This window comes from Macaca mulatta, chromosome 3 (genome assembly GCF_049350105.2).
Source record: "Macaca mulatta isolate MMU2019108-1 chromosome 3, T2T-MMU8v2.0, whole genome shotgun sequence".
Classification (NCBI taxonomy): Eukaryota; Metazoa; Chordata; class Mammalia; order Primates; family Cercopithecidae; genus Macaca; species Macaca mulatta.
In genome coordinates this window covers 113,884,455-113,909,634 of record NC_133408.1, presented here as the reverse complement: position 1 = coordinate 113,909,634, position 25,180 = coordinate 113,884,455, and the positions used below count along the sequence as shown (strand labels likewise).

The following is a 25,180-nucleotide window of genomic DNA, read 5'->3' as shown; positions in this document are numbered from 1 at the left end:
GCATTCCCTTTTCTCAGCAGTCTCAACAGCTTCTGTTGCTTTTTGACTTTTTAATTATAGCCATTCTGATTGGTGTGAAATAGTATCTCATTGTGATTTTCATTTTCATTTCTCTGATGATTAGTGATGTTGAGTATTTTTTCATGTTTGTTGGCAGCTTATATGTTTTCTTTTGAGAAGTGTTTGTTCATGTCTTTTGCCCATTTTTAAATGAGGTTTACTTGTTTTTTGCTTGTTGAATTATTTTGGTTCCTTATATATTCAAAATATTAGAACTCTGTCAGATGCATAATTTGTAAATATTTTCTCCCATCCTGTAGGTTGTCTATCTACTCCCATCCTGTAGGCTGGTAGTTTCTTTCGCTAGGCAGAAGCTCTTTAGTTTAATTAAGTCCCACTTGATAATTTTTGCTTTTGTTGCCATCACATTTGGGGACTTAGTCATAAATTATTTCCCAAGCTGATGTTTCCTACATTTTCTTCTAGGATTCTTATAGTTTTATATTTTATATTAACATTACTTAGCAATGAGGGAGAGCACAATTTCAGCACCTACTGCTGAGGTGTTTTCCACAGTTCTGGCTGTGGAGGCTCCTGCTTCACTCCAGAGAAGGCACTCCAATCTCTGGCATAAGACTAAAATGCCTCCATGGCCATGCTGCCAGGTCTCCAAAGAATGACTGACTTTGTGTGCACCTGGATTTAAAATGGCATCCTGCTCTTGGTCCCAAGTCTGGGAGAATGTCTTCAGCTTTTCCCAGTGTCTTTCTCTTTCAGCACCTCCAAGTCTCCAAGGCAGTTCCAGTGCTCAGGAGAAACAACATGCTCTTCCTCGGTCTAGGTTGCTCAGATCCCCAGTGGAAATGTGAGTCACAGAGGGAGACTCTCTGCCCTTCTCACCTACCTGGGCTTCAGTTATGTTTATCAGCCAGGTGCTACCAAGGGAGCTGTTTGTCAACAACCCCAGGACCTGGGGTGTCCTCCCTGGTTCTGGTTGATTCCTTTTTTCCTTCTTGAATTAAAACTCACATAGTTTATCTTTATGTGCTATCCCGCTACTTCCAAGTGGCTGAGGCACGCTACCTCTAATCTGCCATCTTGGGAGTGGGTAGAGGGGGGCACTATATTTTAAATTTACAATGGGTCTATGGTGAACTTAACCTCATCATAAGTTGAGTAGCACATGTACATCACTTGTGACAACAAGTAGCTGACAAGTGAAAGAAACACATGGCAAGGTACCACCTTAATAAATATCTTTACATCCTTTGACTTGGCTGCTACTTGCTTTTTGATATCTTAATCATTATTAGAAATGTGTATAACAGAAAGAATTACAGATGATGATTTCTTAAAGTAATAGGTACTAAACATAAATTATATTTATATTTATTAATCTATACTCTTATCTACTCACCTTGTTTTAGGGGCTCACATACTTTCTTGGAAAACATATAAATAGTATAAATGGCTATTTTTTCAAACATTTTAGCTCTAGAAGGATTTATTCAAGTTTATCCATTGAATCTGCCAATCCATATCTGTTGTCCTTCTTTAGTCCTCCTAATTATCCAATTAATTATTACCTTGATTATTGAATCAATGAAATCTGGCAAATGTTTCCATTTTCCCCTTTCTGGGAGCAAGGTGGGAGTATATCTCCTGGCCATTTTCTGGAGTGGATAAGGCCACAAGTCTACATTTGATCAATAAGGTGTTAGGAAACATGATGTGGGTAATTTCAAGTCTGGAATATTTAATTGCCTACATGAGATTCACTGGAATTCTCTTTCCTTCTTGCACACTGAATGACAAAATTCAAATTAACGGCCACTGTGTCATCTTGGACCCTTGAATAAATACAGAAACAGAGCTCTGCAACCCCTGCAAAGAATTTGGAACATGATAGAGAATAATCCTTTGTGGATTTAAGTCATTGTTATTTTGGGGCTTTTTGTTACCTTGGTGTAACGCTTCCTAACATGTTTAAAACATGCACTAATGTGTCTTTTCAAATACAGTTGCTCCACTTCCAAATTATTCTTCAGAAAGGAACCACGTTTTTGTTTGTTTCTATTTGTGAAACAGTAACTGTTTTATTGAATAAAAATGACAGAAAGATGCCATCATAAAGTAAATAAAATTTTAAAATTTGTCTTACATTTATTCCATAGAGTTAGTTCTTTGCCAAAAATAAAATCTGAGTCCAGTAATTAAAATGCTAGTCTCATCAAAGCTCTGAATCTAATTTAAATTTGAGGTTACTTCCCTGCCTTATCTATTGGCTGATGCAAGAATAAAGCTCATGAAAAAGAAAGGGATGGGACAACTTCACTCATTTCTCACCTAAGACTTCTTTTCTCCTGCTCTATGTTGGCTTTCCATATTCTCTGACTCCTCCAATTTGGAACAAGCGGTAGAAGAGGTAAGGCGAGAAGGGATAGTTCTTCCTTGATTGGTACCATGGTAGACAACTCCCACTAGTATTTTCTACTTTCTCCATATTTTAAATTCATTTTCTGATGGGCCCATGCTTTCATTCTTTCATTTTTCTGAGATTTCTCCCGATCCTTTACATACAACCAGTCCCCTGACACACTCAAGTGCATGTTTTGAGTTTCTCCTTATCCCCTGGGCATCTGCCAATTTAATTCTCATTTCCTCTGCTGAGGTCCCCTTGCCCTTCCTGAAAGATCTAAGACAGTCACAAAGCCACTCATGCTCTCCTCTTCTCTTCTCTTCCGATCTCTCTCTTTAGCCCACATGCTGAATTTCACCCTGGCAAACTCAGGGTCCACAACACTTCCACGAACTGCAATTCCCTACTCTACTATGAGTAGCTCCCCACCCTTTACTTGCTCATACGTGACTCATACTTGATGACCCACAAAGCAGTGGATTCTAAGACCTCCAAGCGAGACATTAAACTTCCTCTTTTGACTTTGGGTTAGGAGGGGTTACCCCACTGGGAGCAAAGAAGTGGACCTGACAGCATATCTTTCTCCAGAGGCACCTCTTAAAAACCTTTCCCCTCTCCCCTCTTCCATACTTTTGGTTTGATAGAGTGCTTTAACAGTCCTCAAACCGGTTCTGCATTAGCATCTCTCTTTGCAATGTTCCTCAGCTGAAATTTCCATTAGAATCATTTGCAAACAGATATCAAGTCTTGCCAACTCCACCTGTCTCATATACCCTCACCACCACCACCCCCACACACACATTCTGATAAAAAGTCTTCAGAGACTTCATTTGAATTTAGGATTAAAATCTAGTTAAATCCTACATGATCTAAATTCTGCCTGTCTTAACAACCCTTTGGTATGATAATAAGAGCTAGTCGCATGAGTCTTCTATTCTCGTATGAAAGAACTCTCTTTCTGTAGAGCAGGGTTTCTCAATCTCAATACTATTGACATTGATTGGACAAGTACCTCTTTGTTATAAGGCACGGTCCTGTGCATTGTAGGATGTTTAGCAGTATCCCTGGCCTCTATCAACTATATGTGATTACTACCCCCAATCTCGTCGTGACAATCAAAAATGCCTCCAGATATTGCCGAATGTCTCCTGAGGAGGGCACAGATTGTCCATCTGTTGCCTTAGAAACTTCATATGTGATATTCCCTCTGTCTCAAAGTCTATCTTGCTCATTCTCTACCTAAAAAATTCCTACTCATCTTTATCCCTGAATGATTTCCCAAAACTAAGTCAGTTCTTCTGGTGATAAAGTATATTATACATTACTTTTCCTTTGTAGTTACACAGGTGTTTTACAACCCTCCCTCTCTCCGCCTCCCACAGAGATACTTTTGGAGCATTGGTTTATGGCATATGCCACATACCCCAGCCACTACAACAGGATTAGGCCTTTATAATGCAACTGAAGTTTGAGGAAACACCCAGACCTCATTGGAGAACCTTCCAGGCAGTGTAACTGTTTTAATTTTCTCTTTTCTCTTTTAGATATGTCATTGGCTGAATCAAAAGCCTTCGCTGATGTTTCTTTTGTAAGTGGAATGGATGAAACTGAGTGAGAGATAATAATAAGAGCTAATGTATTGAACATGTACTATGTGCTTTACATAAAATAACACATTCAGTCCTTACAATGAATTAGCACTAGCTAGCTTCATCTTACAAAAGACAAAATCACAACTCAGAGAGAATAAAGTATTCGTTTCAGATCAGGTATTGGCTTCATAGATCTGCTTTCATTCTGCATAACTGCTGTTCCCTCTGCTGGGAATTTTCTTCCCCCAATTAACCACATGCCTTTCCTCCTCACCTTCCAGGTCTCTCTTCAAATGTCACCTTCTTGGGTAGGATTTCTTGAGTGCTCTATTTTAAGTTATAAATAGATGCCTCATGCTGGCATTTCCTGCCTTGCTTTCTTCCATAGCACTTCCTGCCATCTGAAATGCCGCTGGTTTACTTTGATTGCCTCTCTCCTCTGAAAGACTGGAAGTTCCTCGAGGGCAATGATTTTGTTGCAAGGCTAAATCCTCAGTACCTGAAACATACTTCACACTTGGTAAGTTCACCATAAACATTTGTTGAATAAATGATGAGTAAATTTCAGTGCTCAATATAAAGGTCTTAGTATTTGAACTAGGCATACAGTCTTGGGGTGAAATGTTGGTTCTAACTTGTTTCAAGAACGCTTTCATTTTAGTTTTCTATAAACAAGACTGTGCAAATTGTAAGACTGTAATCCAGGGTACATACAGATAATCCAGGGTTCAAGAGAGTAGAAGTGACTCTTTCCTGCCTCAATAGTTTATTTCTAGAGAGGAGGACCCTGAGGCAGAAAGCAGGTAGACAACCTGCTTTCACTTGTATTGGCCGCCTGTCAGCCAATTGACCTGGGCTGGAGCACCCACAGAAGCTGTGGCCAAAATTAGACTGGGCCAAGAGAATTTTTCATGGTGCACCAAAATCACCTGCTGTGATAATCTACCTTGGTAACATTTTATATTTCTCAAAACTCGCCTTAATTTATATAAGTAGCCTAAATCCATCATGCTGTTTTAAAAATACATTTTCTATCCTTCTTGTCTGAAAAATTATAGAAACAGATGTATACTCTCATCACAAAAATAACCTTACACCAGATGAAAATTTTACCAACTCATGCCCTCAAAATTAACAAAGTTACTAACTATGCAATTTTTCATTTTATATTAAATCATAGGAATATTTTTCCTCTCTCCCTAAAGGGCTATTAAAAGTCCAGTAGTTTATAGCAGAGATGACATTGAATGATTCACAAATTAATGAAACCGTTGTTACAGTGCTTTAAATTTTAGGAACCAGAATTATAAAAACCTTATAAAACCGTGACTCCCCCCAGCCCCTTCAGCAGCACATGTGTTGCTTGTTTGAATACTAAACCTGTGCAAAGCCATTTTATGAACACTTTGTGCTAAATAACTTCCCTATGATGAGTAAGGGTGCCTAGATATTTCCACAGAGGCAGATTAGTGACATTCAAATTGTAATCTTATTCCTCGAAGCAGAAGTAAGCTTTCTATAAATGACCGAACTTGAAAGGGCAATTTTGCTGACAGTGAGAGTCTGAGTTTCAGTCCCTAAAGCCAGGGGCAAGTTTTTCAAGAGACCCATAATGCAAGGCCACCTTGTGGACTATGTAATTTCAGCTAATTTCTTTTAAGTGTGAGTACAATTGTCTCTGTATTTTACATGTTTAAGTGATATGATGTGACAGCATCTGGGTTACAGGATGGGGGGTTCTGAACCATGAGAACCCCTAAATTTGAGACCGTTTTGTGTCATCATATTCTGAGCTCTGTCTCAAGGGATTTTATCCTGTGACCCATAGTGCAGAATTGTTTCCTGATTAGGCTGCTTCGAAGCTAAAAGGGACTAAAATAGGGCTGAGCAGCCAGCCAGCCAGATGTACCTTTTTAAAATCTATCTCTAAACTTGTAGAGAACTCTAACAATGGTTTCATTAATTTAACAATCACTCAATGTCATATCTATTATAATGTACTAAGCTCTTAAGAAAGAAAGAAAAAAGAAAATTGTTTTATTCCCATGATTTAATTTAAAATGAAAAATTGCATTGATGGTAGTCTTGTTAAACTTTTTTGATTTGCTTTATGATTTAAAGTATGGACTTTCTTTTCTTGAGGGCCATACTTCTGTCTTCTATTTTAAAACTTCTAAATAACCATTCTTATCTTTTAGGACAGGTATGAAAACACTTGGTAAGTGATTTTAACAAAAACATATACTGTGTACTTGTGATTTGGTGGCAAATGCAGCCAAAAAGGTTGCATATTGAAACAGTGTATATGCAAACCATGTACCTTGCTACGCCCTCAATATGCCTGTGGGAACAATGAAATACCCTGACTGACACCCATTGCTCACCATGTACCTTACTTTGGCTAGATCACTTTCCTGGATCCCTGGGATCTTCCTGGGATTCTTGCCAAATCCAGTTTCCAGTTCCCAGGGTAAGTTATACTCCTTTTGCACAGTTCTTCACAGCCATGGTTTGGGATTGTCCCACAGAAGAGTCTTTGTGGTCAGTATAATACTGTCCCTTTCTTATCAAAGGAGAGCTCCTTTGATAATGTCCTAAAACTTCTGTCTTTCTAATCCATAAAGGATTTTTCCTAGGTTCAGAATTTTCTAGATCTGCTAGCCTACTAAAATCCCCCTGTGATTCTGGAGTATAGTAGAAACATCAGAGTTACTTAGTCAGACGTTCTTGAAATAGATTAGACTTTACAGGGGGTGACTGAGCCAAAAGTGTTACATTTTGTAACCACGAAAATGAAAGACTTCCACTGAAAGCAGGACATATTGGAAGACAAATGCATTTGATTCTAGGCTCATGGGGTCCCTTTTTTTCGGCTACTAATTTTGAAGTTGACCTCTTTATGAACATTGATTCTCTTTGGAGAGCCAGTCGTTTCAAGGGGAAGAGAAAAGGATATTCTAATCCATTTGTCCACATAAACAGAGTCAAAAAGCACAGTAATATTAATTTCTTGGTTTTGAATATTCATTTCTTAGTTTGAAAAGTGTATCATGATTATGTAAGACGCTAACTTTAGGGAAAAATAGATAAAATGGATGCAGTTTATCTATGTAACATCTTCGTAAACTTTCTGTAAATCTAGTTACTCCAAAATAAAAAAAAAAAATTAAAAAAATCTGTGGATGATAGAAGGGGACCCCAGTGATTCAAAAAGTCACTTAAATCCCAGAGAATGATACAATCAATATTTGTAGAGGATAGAAAGTGATCCAACGCCTCTCCTAGATACATTGATAATTAATTTGCATTAGAGACTGACATCAAATGCCTCAACCTATGTATGTTTCTGTGTAAAACACTCAGAACTAGAAGGAGGTCTGCAGCAGGACATATACTGAAAACTTAAAATTCAAAATGTACAAAAAGTCCCTTATTTTAAATCAACAGTGTACTTGAAAATATTTACCTACTCATTTTCTTCAGGCTTCCTTTATACTAGATGATTATGCAAATAGAATTTAAAAGGGAAAAAACCAATCTATGTTTTTGCTCTTGTCCATTATAAATATTTACGCATTTTGGTGAAGTAGGAAAGTGGTTGTTAGCAAAACTGATTTGGATGGATAGGAGGAAATTTTGATTAAAAATAAAGTAAAGCATAATGAGATTGGGGAAAATGTCATCTGAGGAAAAAAGTCTCATTTTTTTTTTCAGTTTTTACCAACATCCTTTTTTGAGAGTACTGCAGACAATTATGTCACATACACATTTTTAAGACTTTTTCCCATTACAGTAGACTTCTTCATTTTCTAAATTTGTTATTTGTAAATGGAATTCATTTCTCTGGCTTCATTTTCTTGTCTCATTATGCTGAATTCAGCGAGTGTTTGTTTTGAAACCCTCTTTAAATAAGAGCTCCCATTTCTTTTCATCATCTGTAAGTTCTTAACCATGTACAAAATCATTTTTGTTGAACCAACTTTCCAGTTCACGCACCACTGCTACTAGAAATTCTAGGATGAAATCCATCATTAGGCGACTCAAAGAAATTATGGAGTGTCTTTTTTTTTTTTTTCCACTTTCTGTTTCTTGCCAGTTATTGAGAAATTTGGTGATTCAGAGAATAAGGAAAGAGAGTGGGGAGCGCTCTGACTAGTGTCTAGTAACCCCCTAGTGGATGACTTCAGCTGGCTTTAAGTAATTGCTTTTTTTTTTTTTTTTTTTTTTTTGAGATGGAGTCTTACTCTGTCACCTAGGCTGGAGTGCAGTGGCACGATCTCGGCTCACTGCAACCTCTGCCACTCGGGTTCGAGTAATTCTCCTGTCTCAGCCTCCCGAATAGCTGAGATTACAGGCACATGCCACCATGCCCAGCTAATTTTTTGTATTTTCAGTAGAGATGGGGTTTCGCCGTGTTAGCCAGGATGGTCTCGATCTCCTGACCTCGTGATCTGCCCGCCTCGGCCTCCCAAAGTGCTGGGATTACATGTGTGAGCGACCTTAAGCACTTGCTTTTAATACAATAATTCCTCTTCTAAATTAACTGTGAGGCTGCAGTCAGGAATTGGTTTTGGTAATTGTAAAGTCCAGCTGAAGTGCTGGTGGAAACTCTATACTGATAAGCGCTTGGCAATTATAGTTATGTCCCCATTGAATTGATCCAATACATGTTGCATACTTAGCTATATCCAAAACTGGCAGAAATTTGTCTTCAGTGATTAAAACAGTTATCACTGCCGAGCCCTAAAAGATTTATAAACACTGTATACATTTAGAAATCCCTTGTCAATCTAAAACAAAACAAAACAACAACAACAAAAAAGATAATGGCAGCATGTTTTTAATTATGCCTAATTGAAAAAGGAGTAAAATCATTTGGAAGTTAGGTGAAGAAAAGGGGATGAAAAGTCTGATAATCAGTGGTTATGCTAAAGAAAATAAAATTCTTCTTAATGTAAATTTTATAAACAATACCAGAGTGCTTTAAAAATACAGTTAAATAATCATACTGTTTTACTGTTTTGGCAAAAGTTCCCTTTAGCATAGAAAATAAATATCACTCATATTGTTTTCATTTTGCTTTATGTGTTCAAATGGGATATATACCAGCTCTGCACATCATCCCAATATATAATTATGTGGTTAATTATCACAACATAGTGTTATTCTTATTAACTTTAAATATTTTATTTTGTGATTATTAGAAAACAAATTTAAAAATAAGGAGTATTCATTGCTTTCATCACACATTGATTAAATATATTTTTCTGAGGGTCTGTTGAGTACAAAGAATTATGCTGTAATAGTATATATTTTTTCCAATTTTTCTTTCTAACTTGATTTCTTATTTCCTTAGCAATCAAAGCATATGGACTGTATTTTAATTCTACAGACATTGTGTTAGGCAGAACAACTACCAATACCCAATCCCTGAAATTTGTGATTATGTTTTGGTACATGGCAAAAGGAACTATGCAGATGTAATTAAGGTTAAGAACTTTAAAATAGGAAGATTAAGTCCAACAAATTCTTCAAAGTAAAGAACTACTACATGCAGAAGATATGTATTGACCGGGGCACCCTGTAGTTGGAAGGAAGGCTCCTCATGGTGTGTGATGGAGCTGTGGGCGGGAAAACAAGAGAGAAGGCCATTGGCTGAGAGCTCAGGGGCTCGTTCTCTCTGTGCTGTCATCTCTAGGTGAGAAACTCCAGTGTTGAAACCTGGCCTTCAATGTTGTCATAATAAGGTGGAGCCTCTTTTATTTAATTCCAATAAGCAAGTATGTCAGTGTGATTTAAAACTTTTTAAATATATAGGAATGTACTATGTGGACCTCCATTTGTTCTTTTGCTCCAGGTCCTGACAATTTCAGGTGTAGGCCTGAGATAATAATTTGAAGAACGAGCTTATTGAATGCTTACTCAATGTCCTCTGTGTGTTGGATATCATGCAAACAGCTTGGCATGTACTATTTTTTTTTAATTCAGATAATTCTTTGAGGTAGGAATAATGCGTATACACATTTTAGAGATGAGTAAATGACATTACAGGAGTAGAGTGATCTTACTAACGAATCTTACTAACGGAAAGCATTCCTGTGAAATCTGTTGACTAAAGGGAGGGTAGAAATAGTTGTCTTCCCCAATTTCCTCTTGTTTTGTTTATTTTCTTTAGAGATGACCAGGCTGGAGTGCAGTGGCTATCCACAGGCATGATCATAGTGAACTGCAGCCTTGCACTGCTGGGCTCAAGTGCATCCACCTGCCTCAGCTTCTCCAGCAGCTGGAACTACAGGTGTAGGCCACTGTGCTCAGCTTCCTCCTGTTTCTTGCCACACTCTAATCAAAAATCACAAAAGTTTTCTTAAACTATATTGGTCCCAGAGGAATAGTAATGATATTTGCTACAGTTTCAGTTTCCATCTGTACTTAAGGAGGAATAGCACCCAAACTCAGAGCTCTAGTTCTTGATTCTGCAAAGTTTTTATCATAATAAAATATTTTTGTTTTGTCAGTATGACTTCTTTCTGGAGTCTGAGGTATGCATCGGACATGAATTCAAGTTCCTTTGTATTTACACAAAACAATTAAGTCTAAACTACAAATAGTTTTTGTTTCAGGTTTCACCTCTGATAGGCTGGTAGCAGCTGTCTGAATAGTCCTGTCAGGAGGGACCAAGGAGTTGTATGTAGATGCAGTAGGAAAGAGCACAATTAGAAGAGGAGACTGGGGATATGCCTGCCATGAATTTCTTATCCATAATAAGTAGAGCCGAGCCCTTGTGCACAGATACATTGTGGCATTTTTTTTGTCCACCAAAGGATTATTCAGCAAGCCACATACAACCTATAGAGAGGAAGATTCCTCTCTATTCACTCAAATACGTAGTTTTTTTGAATTTCCTATTATCTGTTGCTCATAATCTTTTCAGTGCTTACATATGTGCATGCCTATACACACACATACACAAAACACACACACACACACACACATATCCTTAAGTTCGTAAAACTATAGTTTGCCCTATGGAAGGATAACACTTGATCCTATTCACAGGGGTAATTTTTAGACATCGCTATTGATAGGTATAACCAGCTTAGAAAATTTACTGATTTATTAAGGACCAGAATAGCAACTCATAGGAAATTGAACATTTGGAGAACCCAACAGATAACTTTTAAGAGAGGAGTATTTATGATATGAAGGAACATAAAGCTTATGTTTTTACTCCCTTGGGTTTCCTTTTGTAATTCTAGATTGGGGAGAAATAACAGAGAGTGCTTGAAGAATAGATGTGACTAGGACAATATCTCTGAATCTCTGAATGGCCCATGGTGGTGACCCTCAGCCAGAGTGAACTGTGCAGCAGCAATGGTGCCCAGTGGACAGCAACAGTGGAACAGAGGGTGAGGAAGGGGCCAGAAGGGATCCTTTAGGAAATTAAGAAAAGGATAAAAATATGATAAAAATGTGGTGTCCAGGCAAGAAATGGGATAACCTCATCCCTGTTTTTACTGACAATATGGTAATATTTTGACAGTTTTGAATAAGAACTTCCTTCTCCTTTTCTTTTGGAGTACACTGTGGTAGTGAAAGACCTGTGGTAAAAAACAAGGTTCAACTGGAATACTGCTTTTTATTTTTCTATTTTCAGTAAGATCTCCTGTTTAAAATGGATTGTTTTACTCTCAGGGAAGAACATCTGAGGAGATCACAGGGTCTCTAAATATCATTTCTTGTCTCTCCACATCTTTTTTGGGGGAACTGATGCCTGGTTATATCTGAGGTAGACCAGTTCCTAAAGCAATACCTAAGAAAGTCAGTGTTTCCTAGGTAAACTTGACTTGCATCAAATGATATTTAGAATCTATTTTAAACTTGTAGAGTATTTCAATCAATTATGATCATATTTTACAGCATATATCATAAAGTCCAAATCATTTTAGCTTAAAGAAAACAGAGGTCTATTATTTTTTCACTTAGAATAAATCAGGAGGTGTGTAGTCTTATATGTTGGCTTTCCAGTGACATCAGGGGCCCAGATTCCTGTCTTTCTGCTCTGCCATCTTCAATGTGTGGTTTCTAACCTCATGATCCAAAGTGGTTACTTTGGCTCCAGCCCACATATCAATGTACCAGGCCAGTAGAATGAAGAAACTAATGAGAACAAAAGGAGGCTCCTTCCTAACTGAGTCGACTTTCTTTAAGCATTTGTCCTGAAGGTCTCACACAATATTTTTGCATATGTCTTATAGACCAAAACTTAGTTATGTGGCCACACGAAATTTCAGAAGAGGCTGGAAGGTGTTATCTTTTAGCTGAATGCATTATCATTCTGGAATTAAAATCTGGGTTCTAATGGTAAGGGAGAAAGAGAGCGTGGCTATTAAGCGGTGTCATTTGGCATAGCCTGTCAACAGAGGACATGTTAATTGGCATTCATACTGATGTTTTAATAAAGCATGTAGTGTGCTTATGAGGAACAAGATTGACTATACTTTGGTCATCATTAATCATGGACTGAAAGGCTTTTGAAGATGAGGTACGTACCGACCAGCATTCAGTAACAACACACTTAGTCATTCCTACCTTAATTTTAGGCACACGATACCAAATGTTAGCATATTTGAGGAAAAGTCCAATCTAATTTAATTTATGTAAGTAAATTTTTAGATAAGACTGATAAATTTGAAAATCAGTGTGGTTTAATGATTGGTTAGTTAAACATATATCAAATAAATAACTTTTTCTACCTTAGCATTTTTAAAATTCTGGACCTAAAATTATTATGTAATATTTAGGGCAAGGATTGGCAAAATACAGCTTACAGACCAAGTTTGTTTTGACTTCCTTTTTTGTAAATAAAGTTTTTTTGAAACACAGTTACTCTCATATGTTTACGTATTTTCAGTGGCTGCTTTCACTCTATATCAGCAGAACCTAGTAGTTGCATTAGACACCCCCACCACTAAACCCAATGTGTTTATTATCTGGATTCATACAGACAATGTTTGCTTATCCCTGGCATAGGCAAAACAAAATACAGGACACAATGAATTTCCCTCATATTTAGAAGTTAGGGCCCACAGAACTCACCTGAAAAGTTGCTTAATAGTTATTTAATTATATAGCAGATTAATCAGTTTTTAACTTGACTCTGATGTTCCTAAAGAATGGCAAATTCCTTCCTAACACAGACTAAAGCTTTACCTCAGTGGTTCTCAACCGGGGTCAATTGTGTCTGCCAGAGACATCTGGTAATATGTAGAGACCTTTTTAGTTGTCACAAGTTGGGGTTGGGAGGTGACTGCCACTGGCATTCAATGGGTGGAGGTCAGGGATGCTGCTAAACATCCTGCAATGCACAGGACTGCCACTCAACACAAGGAACTATCTGGCACAAAAGTCACTAGGGCTAAGACTGAGAAACTCTATGGTAAGTGAGAACTCCATAGGACTGAATAGGTAGTTGTCAATAATCAAAAGGAGAAATCACTTTCCTTAAAGGTAAAATAATTGTGGCATTCTTTCTTGGTGATGGAGATTTTGCTGTATTCCTTCCTTGTTTTTATTCTCTAAATGAAAACACCATTTTTACCTGAATTAGTAGCTCCAAGTTTATCATTAATCGCTTCAAATGGGCTGACGCACTGTTTCACACACAATGTCACACATGCTGTATGCTAACTCCTGAGTTGTGTTCTGAGAGAGAAAAATGAATTCCATGGACAAAAGAACTAGAGGAAGAACACTCACAATATCATCATCTGGGAGGTTCACTGTTTACCTCCTGGATATTAATGGCACTCAGAAGATTGGTGGTGAAGAAACCTAGGAACTATAGATATGTGAAACCTGATGAGGCTGCTATTTGTAGACTAGTTCCAGGGAAGATGTACTAGGTCAGAGGAGAAGCAATCATGGCAGAATCTTCTAAACAGTGTTTCATGGATGACTTATTCAAACATGATTCTCAGAGTGAAAAATAAAATAATTCCTAAGTATATGAGTTTGGAGATTACTAGCTTTTGCAGAGGTTAACACGTTTAATTATAGCAAGTGTTTTTACCCACTTTTTTCTGTGTGTAAAAAACCACGTTGGCAATCACAGATCCCTTCTCAAATTAATGTGATTAAATACATAAAGCAAAATTTTTAGGGTATCAAAGGAAATAAATTGTATTGAAGTGTAATTAACAAAACATAAAAATAAATTGGTGATATATGAATTTAAGTATCTCTTTATTATCACATTAAATAATAAGAACTAGCAGTAGGTCTACTAACTACCATACTTTTAAAATAGTAGTGAGGGGGGCGCCCAAGATGGCCGAATAGGAACAACTCCAGCCTCCAGTTCCCAGTGCAAGTGACACAGCAGATGGGTGATTTCTGCATTTTCAACTGAGGTACCGGGTTCATCTCACTGGGGCATGTGGGACAGTTGGTACTGGTCCGTGGGTGCAGCCCGACCAGTGAGAGCTGAAGCAGGGTGAGGCATCGTCTCACCTGGGAAGTGCAAGGGGGTAGGGAATTCCTTTTCCGAGCCGAGGGAAATTGAGACACACAACACCTGGAAAATCAGGTAACTCCCACCCTAATACTGCACTTTACCAAGGGTTTTAGCAAACGGCACACCAGGAGATTATATCCCACACCAGGCCCGGAGGGTCCCACGCCCACGGAACCTCCCTTATTGCTAGCACAGCAGTCTGAGATCTAACTGCAAGGCAGGGGTGAGGCTGGGGGAGGGACACCCACCATTGCTGAGGCTTAAGTAGGTAAATAAAGCCACCAGGAAGCTCGAATTGGGTGGAGCCCGCCGCAGCTCAAGGAGGCCTGCCTGCCTCTGTAGACTCCACCTCTGGGGACAGGGCATAGCTAAACAAAAAGCAGAAACCTCTGCAGATGTAAAAGTCCCTGTCTGATAGCTTTGAAGAGAGCAGTGGTTCTCCTAGCACAGAGGTTGAGATCTGAGAACGGAAAGACTGCCTGCTCAAGTGGGTCCCTGACCCCTGAGTACCCTAACTGGGAGACATCCCCTACTAGGTGTAGACCATCACCTCACACCTCACATGGCTGGGTACACCCCTGAGACGAAGCTTTCAGAGCAAGAATCAAACAGCAACACTCACTGTTCAGCAATATTCTAATCTTCTGCAGCCTCTGCTGCTGATACCCAGGCAAACAGAGTCTGGAGTGGACCTCAAGCAAACTCCAACAGACCTGTAGCCAAGGGTCCTGACTGTTAGAAGGAAAACTAACAAACAGAAGGGACACCCACACCAAAACCCCATCAGTACATCACCATCATCAAAGACCAAAGGCAGATAAAACCATAAAGATGGGGAAAAAGCAGTGCAGAAAAGCTGGAAATTCAAAAAATCAGAGCACATCTCCCCTTCCAAAGGAACGCAGCTCATCACCAGCAATGGAACAAAGCTGGACGGAGAATGACTTTGACAAGTTGAGAGAAGAAGGCTTCAGTCAATCAAACTTCTCAGAGCTAAAGGTGGAACTACTTAACCAGCACAAAGAAACTAAAAACCTTGAAAAAAGAATGGATGATTGGATAACTAGAATAATCAATGCAGAGAAGGACTTAAAAGAACTGACAGAGATGAAAACCATGACACGAGAACTACGTGACAAATGCACAAGCTTCAGTAACCGACTCGATCAACTGGAATAAAGAGTATCAGTAATTGAAGATCAAATGAATGAAATGAAGTGAGAAGTGTAGAGAAAAAAGAGTAAAAAGAAATGAACAAAGCCTCCAAGAAATATGGGATTATGTGAAAAGACCAAATCTATGTCTGATTGGTGTGCGAGAAAGTGATGGGGAAAATGGAACCAAGTTGGAAAACACTCTGCAGGATAGCATCCAGGAGAACTTCCCCAACTTAGTAAGGCAGGCCAACATTCAAATTCAGGAAATACAGAGAATGCCACAAAGATACTCCTCGAGAAGAGCAACTCCAAGACACATACTTGTCAGAGTCACCAAAGTTGAAATGAAGAAAAACATGTTAAGGGCAGCCAGAGAGAAAGGTCGGGTTACCCACAAAGGGAAGCCCATCAGACTAACAGCAGATCTCTTCGCAGAAACTCTACAAGCCAGAAGAGAGTGGGGCCAATATTTAACATTCTTGAAGAAAAGAATTTTCAACCCAGAATTTCATATCCAGCCAAACTAAGTTTCATAAGTGAAGGAGAAATAAAATCCTTTACAGACAAGCAAATGCTTAAGAGATTTTGTCACCACCAGGCCTGCCCTACAAGAGATCATGAAGGAAGCACTAAACATGGAAGGGAACAACAGGTACCAGCCATTGCAAAAACATGCCAAAATGTAAAGTCTATCGATGCTAGGAAGAAACTGCATCAACTAATGAGCAAAACAACTAGCTAATTTCATAATGACAGGATCAAGTTAACACATAACAATATTAACCTTAAATGTAAATGGACTAAATGGTCCAATTAAAAGACACAGACTGGAAAATTGGATAAAGAGTCAAAACCCATCAGTTTGCTATATTCAGGAGACCCATCTCACATGCAGAGACACACATAGGCTCAAAATAAAGGAATGGAGGAAGATCTACCAAGCAAATGGAAAACAACAACAACAAAAAAGCAGGGGTTGCAGTCCTAGTCTCTGATAAAACAGACTTTAAACCATCAAAGATCAAAAGAGACAAGGCCATTACATAATAATAAAGTGATCAATTCAACAAGAAGAGCTAACTATCCTAAATATATATGCACCCAATACAGGAGCACCCAGATTCATAAAGCATGTCCTTAGAGACTTACAAAGAGACTTAGACTCCCGTACAATAATAATGAGAGACTTTAACAACCCACTGTCAACATTAGAAAAATCAACAAGACAGAAAGTTAACAAGGATATCCAGGAACTGAACTCAACTCTGCACCAAGCGGACCTAATAGACATCTACAGAACTCTCCACCGCAAAGCAACAGAATATACATTCTTCTCAGCACCACATCACACTTACTCCAAAATTGACCACATAGTTGGAAGAAAAGCACTCTTCAGCAAATGTAAAAGAACAGAAATTATAACAAACTTTCTCTCAGACCACAGTGCAGTCAAACTCAGGACTAAGAAACTCAATCAAAACTACTCAACTACATGGAAACTGAACAACCTGCTCCTGAATGACTACTGGGTACATAACGAAATGAAGGCAGAAATAAAGACGTTCTTTGAAACCAATGAGAACAAAGATGCAACATACCAGAATCTCTGGGACACATTTAAAGCAGTGTGTAAAGGGAAATTTATAGCACTAAATGTCCACAAGAGAAAGCAGGAAAGATCTAAAATTGATGCCCTAACATCACAATTAAAAGAACTAGAGAAGCAAGAGCAAACACATTCAAAAGCTAGCAGAAGGCAATAAATAACTAAGATCAGAGCAGAATTGAAGGAGATAGAGACAAAAAAAACCCTCCAAAACATCAGTGAATCCAGGAGCTGTTTTTTTGAAAAGATCAACAAAATTGATAGACCACTAGCAAGACTAATAAAGAAGAAAAGAGAGAAGAATCAAATAGATGCAGTAACGAATGATAAAGGGGATATCACCACTAACCCCACAGAAATACAAACTACCATCAGAGACTACTATAAACACCTCTATGCAAATAAACTAGAAAACCTAGAAGAAATGGATAAATTCCTGGACACTTACACTCTCCCAAGACTAAACCAGGAAGAAGTTGAATCCCTGAATAGACCAATAGCAGGCTCTGAAATTGAGGCAATAATTAATAGCCTACCAACCAAAAAAAGTCCAGGACCAGATGGATTCACAGCCAAATTCTACCAGAGGTACAAGGAAGAGTTGGTACCATTCCTTCTGAAACGATCCCAATCAATAGAAAAAGAGGGAATCCTCCCTAACTCATTTTACGAGGCCAACATCATCCTGATACCAAAGCCTGGCAGAGATGCAACAAAAAAAGAGAATTTTAGACCAATATCCCTGATGAACATCTATGCAATAATCCTTAATAAAATACTGGCAAACCAAATCCAGCAGCACATCAAAAAGCTTATCCACCATGATCTAGTGGGCTTCATCCCTGGGATGCAAGACTGGTTCATCATACACAAATCAATAAACGTAATCCAGCATATAAACAGAACCAAAGACAAAAAACACATGATTATCTCAAAAGATGCAGAAAAGGCCTCTGACAAAATTCAACAGTCCTTCATGCTAAAAACTTTCAATAACCTAGGTATTGATGGAACGTATCTCAAAATAATAAGAGCTATTTATGACAAACCCACAGCCAATATCATACTGAATGGGCAAAAACTGGAAGCATTCGCTTTGAAAACTGGCACAAGACAGGGATGCCCTCTCTCCCCACTCCTATTCAACATAATGTTGGAAGTTCTGGCTAGGGCAATCAGGCCTAGCCTGAAATAAAGGGTATTCAGTTAGGAAAAGAAGAAGTCAAATTGTCCCTGTTTGCAGATAACATGATTGTATATTTAGAAAACCCATCATCTCAGCCCAAAATCTCCTTAAGCTGATAAGCAACTTCAGCAAAGTCTCAGGATATAAAATCAATGTGCAAAAATCACAAGCATTCTTATACACCAGTAACAGACAAACAGAGAGCCAAATCGTGAATGAACTCCCATTCACAATAGCTTCAAAGAGAATAAAATACCTAGGAATCCAACTTACAAGGGATGTAAAGGACCTCTTCAAGGAGAACTACAAACCACTGCTCAGTGAAATAAAAGAGGACACAAACAAATGGATGAACATTCCATGCTCATGGATAGAAAGAATCAATATTGTGAAAATGAAAATACTGCCCAAGGTTATTTACAGATTCAATGCCATCCCCATTAAGCTACCAATGACTTTCTTCAGAGAATTGGAAAAAAACTGCTTTAAAGTTCATATGGAACCAAAAAAGACACCACATTGCCAAGACAATCCTAAGCCAAAAGAACGAAGCTGGAGGCATCACACTACCTGACTTCAAACTATACTACAAGACTACATTAACCAAAACAGCATGGTACTGGTACCAAAACAGAGATACAGACTGATGGAACAGAACAAAGCCCTCAGAAATAACACCACCCATCTACAACCATCTGATCTTTGACAAACCTGACAAAAACAAGAAATGGGGAAAGGATTCCCTATTTAATAAATGGTTCTGGGAAAATTGGCTAGCCATAAGTAGAAAGCTGAAACTGGATCCTTTCCTTACTCCTTATACAAAAATTAATTCAAGATGGATTATAGACTTAAATGTTAGACCTAATATCATAAAAACCCTAGAAGAAAACCTAGGTAATACCATTCAGGACATAGGCATGGGTAAGGACTTCATGTCTAAAACACCAAAAGCAATGGTAACAAAATCCAAAATTGACAAATGGGATCTAAGTAAACTAAAGAGTTTCTGCACAGCAAAAGAAACTACCATCAGAGTGAACAGGCAACCTACAGAATGGGAGAAAATTTTTGCAATCTACTCATCTGACAAAGAGCTAATATCCAGAACCTATGAAGAACTCAAACAAATTTACAAGGAAAAAAAAAAACCATCAAACAGTGGGCAACGTATATGAACAGACAATTCTCAAAAGAAGACATTCATACAGCCAACAGACACATGAAAAAATGCTCATCATCTCTCGCCATCAGAGAAATGCAAATCAAAACCACAATGAGATACCATCTCACACCAGTTAGAAAGACGATCATTAAAAAATTAGGAAACAACAGGTGCTGGATGAGTTCGTGTCCTTTGTAGGGACATGGATGCAGCTGGAAACCATCATTCTCAGCAAACTATCGCAAGAACAGAAAACCAAACACTGTGTGTTCTCACTCATAGGTGGGAATTGAACAATGAGATCACTTGGACACAGGAAGGGGAACATCACACACCAGGGCCTATTGTGGGGAAGGGGTAGTGGGGAGGGGTAGAATTAGGAGATATACCTAATGTAAATGATGAGTTAATGGGTGCAGTACACCAACATGGCACATGTATACATATGTAACAAACTTGCACGTTGTGCACATGTACCCTAGAACTTAAAGTATAATAATAAAAAAAAAATTCTGAAAGAAAAACATAAAATAGTAGTGAGTATACAGAATATTTCAAGACAGCTTCAGTATCTGTGATGTGATATGAAAACATCTGTCATTTTTTGGGGGGACAAAGTCACAAGTACTGATAATATTACTATAGCTTGTTGTCTTCATTCAAGTGTAAGAAAATGCTAAATTTCAGTGAAGTGAAAACTAAGGTTTAAACCATCGTAGAGCCTTTAAAATGTTATGTTACTTGTGAATTTCCAAAAGTAAGGGTTGTGGGACTTGTTTGAACTTATTTGAATATAGAAACTTTAATATATTTTGAAAAGATAATTTCACATGCCATGTGGGAAATGTTGCCTTGAGCTAGTGCTGTATGCCTGGAAGCTTCTAATGTAATGATGCGGTATTGCATTTATAATCATTGTTTTAAGCTAGCGTTTTCAAATCCAGTTCAGCTCCATGATAACAGCTGTTGTTTTCTTTACTGATGTATTTCACTTTCAGATATGATTTTTAAAAAATTTCTTTGAACTTCATACTTTTTCTTAGCAAGTATCTCCATTTAAATTCTCAGAATGAAAATAAAAATGAGTTGTCTCACACCTCCACACTTAGAAAATCTAGGCTGCCTGTGGCCCTTTGCCCTAACATGTGACTCCTGCATCACGTATGTATAACTCTCTTCTTATTAAGCAACCTCATTCATCAAGAAAGACCTGTGGTGATAAGGTAATTTTTGCCACAGGAATATGACACAACCATGTGCCAGTTGCTGAAATAGTTGCACAGATTTTAGTGAAATGCAAGAGATGAGTGAGTAAGAAAGTGAAAATTGTCAGCCCATAAATTACCGCTGCCCTCAGTCTACAGTAATTACAGTGAAGCTGTAGATAACTCTCCCTCCGATGATCTCTAGCAAAATGGTCTTTTAAGTTTATCAGCATATTCAGGTACAACTCTCTGGGGAGGCTTGGCCTCTTCTAAACGATCAAATATTCTGAGGGTGGGTTGCAGAAGGACAAAAGATGAGGAAAAAGGAAAGAGAAACATTATTTACATCAATTAAAGTAGTTTTTAAGTTTATTCTTTTAAAATTATCTAGTAGAAGCCTTCTTTCTCAGTTATGATTTCTTTAAATGATACTTGTTATTTTAATGACTATTAAAATAGTTAAAATATTAAGTACTAAATGGTACTTGCTATTTTTATTAATAGATGTCTAAAGCAGGCAGGGAGCTAATTATTGTGAAAGTACAATATATGTGAGACTCATGTAAAACAGTTTTGTTTGTTTGTTTTGATTATTTATTTATTTAAAGACAGGATCTCGGCTGGGCACGGTGGCTCATGCCTGTAATCCCAGCACTTTGGGAGGCCGAGGTGGGCGGATCATGAGGTCAGGAGATGAAGACCAGCCTGACCAACATGGAAAAACTCTGTCTCTACTAAAAATACAAAAATTAGCCAGGCACGGTGGCGTGTGCTTGTAATCCCAGCTCCTCAGGAGGCTGAGGCAGGAGAATCGCTTGAACCAGGGAGTCAGAGGTTGCAATGAACCGAGACTACACCATTGCACACCAGCCTGGTGACAGAGTGAGACTCCATCTCAACAACAACAACAACAACAGCAACAAAGACAGGGTCTCATTCTGTTGCCCAGGCTGGAGTGCAATGGTGTAATCTAGGTTCACTGAAGCCTCAATTTCCTGGGCTCAAGCAATCCTCCCACCTAAGCCTTCAGAGTGGCTTGGAGTATAGGTCTGTGCCAACATGCTCGGATGGTTTTGTTTGTTTTCTGTAGAGACAGGGTCTCACTATGCTGCCCAGCCTGGTCTTGAATTACTGGGCTTAAGAGATCTTCCCGCCTCAGCCTCCCAAAGTGCTGAGATTACAGGTGTGAGCCATCATGCCTAGCCTCATGTAAAACAGTTTAGAGCTATAAACTTAAATGATGGGTTGCCATTCTTGTTACTTTTTTTCCTTTTTTACATTTTTATTGTCTCAATAATCTTATAAGGTGTGGACTCTACTATTATTCCCGTTTTATAGGTTAGTACAGGTATCATCAGTTGAAATGTCCTTTTTTTTTTTTTTTGAGACAGAGTTTCACTCTGTCGCCCAGGCTGGAGTACAGTGGCGCCATCTTGGCTCACTGCAACCTCCCTCCCCAGGTTCAAGTGATTCTCCTGCCTCAGCCTCCCAAGTAGCTAGTATTACAGGCACCTGCCACTACGCCCGGCTAATTTTTGTATTTTTAGTAGATATGGGGTTTCACCATCTTGGCCAGGCTGGTCTTGAACTCCTGACCTCATGATCCACTCGCCTTGGCCTCCCAAAGTGCTGGGATTACAGACATGAGGTGTCCTTTTCAATCTCTCACTGCTAGAAAATGGTGGTTCCATACTTTGGAAAAAAAAAATCTTCTGCAGATTTCGTAAATGGTCCTGAAATAATGTTAAGCAAAAAAAAAGTACATATGCAGTTGTTCCATTTTTAAAAATATTAAGCAAATATATACATATATTCATTTAAATATATATACACAGTTAAATATACACATATATTTATTTAAGTGTATATATATTTAAATATATATGTATATAGGTGTGTGTTTGTATATGTGGATATATATTATATATAAAATATATATCTAAGAAAAAAAGACAAAAATACTGAGAAGACAACAGTGCTGATTCTAGTCTGAGGAGTTTATAAGTCATCTTTTCAACACTTAAAATTTTACGTATTGTCTACATTTTCTACAGTAAGTATGCTTTTATTGAGAGGAAGAGAAATTCTTATGATAAATGGTGATTGATGGTATATCTTTTAAAATTGTAAGAATAAGTTAATTAGTAAATTCCAAAGTTCAAAAATTAACTTCTATTGATAATAGACGTTTAAAAATTCTTTCAGGAAGATGGAGAAAAAATAACACTGACAAGTCTCCCAAGCAGCACCATTTCAAGAAACATTTACAAGATAGTGGATGTGGTGGTGACAACTGAGGAAAGAGCACAGAGACAAAATCAGAAGCTTGTTGAACTACTTCTCTCTCTCTCCTGCCAACCTGGAACAGAGAGCCTTTATATAGAATTCCAAGTGCTGTCCTTTACCCCTTTGTTAACTCATTCTAAGCATGAAGACAAGCACTCTTGGAACGATCATTTAAAACACTCACTGCCCTTTCATGATAGCCTCCTCAAACCTTGCCAGCTTGAACAATAAATTACAAATCATTTTTTTGCTGCTATTGCTGAGGTATAGCTTTCAATATTATCACTGATTTAAGAGTTGATATATTTTGAAAAGTCAGACTAATATGGCAGCATTTCAGATGAGGCCTCTTTTGTGTGTCTGCTTTATTCCTTTGTTGAAGTTCCACATTTTCTGTGTGTGGGACCGAGGAATCACGGAAAATTGCCACTTGTGTGATAAATTACTGTTTTCACCCATCAAACATAGAAAATGCTCCATGTGAGCCTTGCACACCATTATGTTGTCCCATCTAGGACCCTTTGAAAGTCAGCAGGGTGCATCTGGCTGAAATTCAGTCAGGCGATTAAATTTATTCAAGCTTGGTGAACTTGAGAGCTTTCAAAAGGAGAGTAGCTGAAGGGATGAGATTATAGTCCTGACAGGGCTCTGGAAAGGGTGTCTGACACCTGACGGCTCACAGCGAGCCATGGTACCTGTTCCCATTGATTTGCAACAAAGTCTTTCTCAATAAGTATTTCCACTTAACATTTCCTCTCAGGGAACCTGTGCTGTTGAAGATATTTACAAGTTGCTTTCAGCTTAAAAATAAATCACCTCTAATTCCTCTAAGCAAAATCAATCAAAAACCTGTAAAAAATGGACTGGTTGTTTGGTCGATTCTGGCAGAAAAGTAAACAGCACTTCAGCTTTTCTCTGCCATTAAGGCCTAAATGGCCTAGAAAGTAAATCAATATTTCTAGTCAGCCTTCTGGCTATTGTTTAGCCAGTAGATATGGATTTCTCTGGCTTACTGAACTCCTTCGGGACTAGCCTATAATCCTCTGAGAGGAATAATAAGTTCGTTATCTAGTTCAGCTCTCTGTTGTACATTCAAATGGACTACATCCATCAGCAGCCCTTGTTAAAGTTAAAGGATGAGGGCATCCCATTCAACCCCCTTTAGAGTGAAACACTTCCAACACAGTGAAGGGGAAATTATAATTCAAAGTTCTACTGGTTGGCAGATGGCCTAAAAACCCTATTTGGAGGTGAGGCAGTAATTTGAGTGTGAGGAGGCGTATCTTACTGCTGTTTCAAGCTAGGAAATGCTACTTGCCCATTTCTGCGTATACTATGATACATACATAAGGCTCTTTGCTAGAGAGTCTCTCATTATTCCTACCAGTCCTTCCCGAATGTTTTTATTTAAATACTCCTGTGATTCTGAACAGTAAAAACTATTCAGAACTTTCCTGATGTACTAAACCAACAGGCTTCCACCTCTCCATGTCAGCAAATGGAGAATCTCATACTTCTACTAATTTTACTTTAATAATTTAATAATGACTGTAATAACAACTTGACAATGCAGTTTTTGAGGGTTTTAGAAGATAAGAATCCTGGATAAAAAACCATTCCTTAAAGAAATTAATTTCCCCTTGCCTTTCAACTTGATAAGCTAAAATTATCCTTTAAATTCCATCCTGGCTTCATAATTATGGCTTCATATGAAGAAGTGATAATGTAGGAATAATTTATTTTGAACTATTTTATACACTTAATTTTTATGTCATTTTGTTGATTTCTTGATAAGAGCCACAAAGACAAAAATGAATTATGATTACTTGAAAATTTCAAATGTAGGTATTCATGTTATCCAAGACATTTCTTTAACAAAACAACAACAATCGTGTTTCCAAAGGTCCCAGGTATCTCTTATTATGTCTTGGTATGTATTTCATTTAGAGATCGTTTTCATGTTTTTTAAGTAAAATTATCACAACAGAATTAATAAAAGGAAATAAATTATTTGGATAAAATAGTCACAACAGAATTTAGAAGGTAGAATA

At 38.0% G+C, this 25,180-nt stretch overlaps 1 protein-coding gene and 1 long non-coding RNA gene across 13 annotated transcripts in view; one reads left to right on the top strand and one right to left on the bottom strand.

The window, feature by feature from the left end:
* The window catches only part of DGKB (diacylglycerol kinase beta), a 764,082-nt gene that overhangs the window by 219,613 nt on the left and 519,289 nt on the right, over positions 1-25,180 (bottom strand). The gene's annotated exons all lie outside the window — the stretch shown is intronic.
* LOC144339886 (uncharacterized) overlaps positions 4,396-25,180 on the top strand; it is a 49,595-nt gene continuing 28,810 nt past the window's right edge. The window contains exons 1-2 of the long non-coding RNA XR_013415438.1: positions 4,396-4,531; positions 6,417-6,481. This is a non-coding gene — a long non-coding RNA (uncharacterized LOC144339886). The remainder of the gene's footprint in view (positions 4,532-6,416; positions 6,482-25,180) is intronic.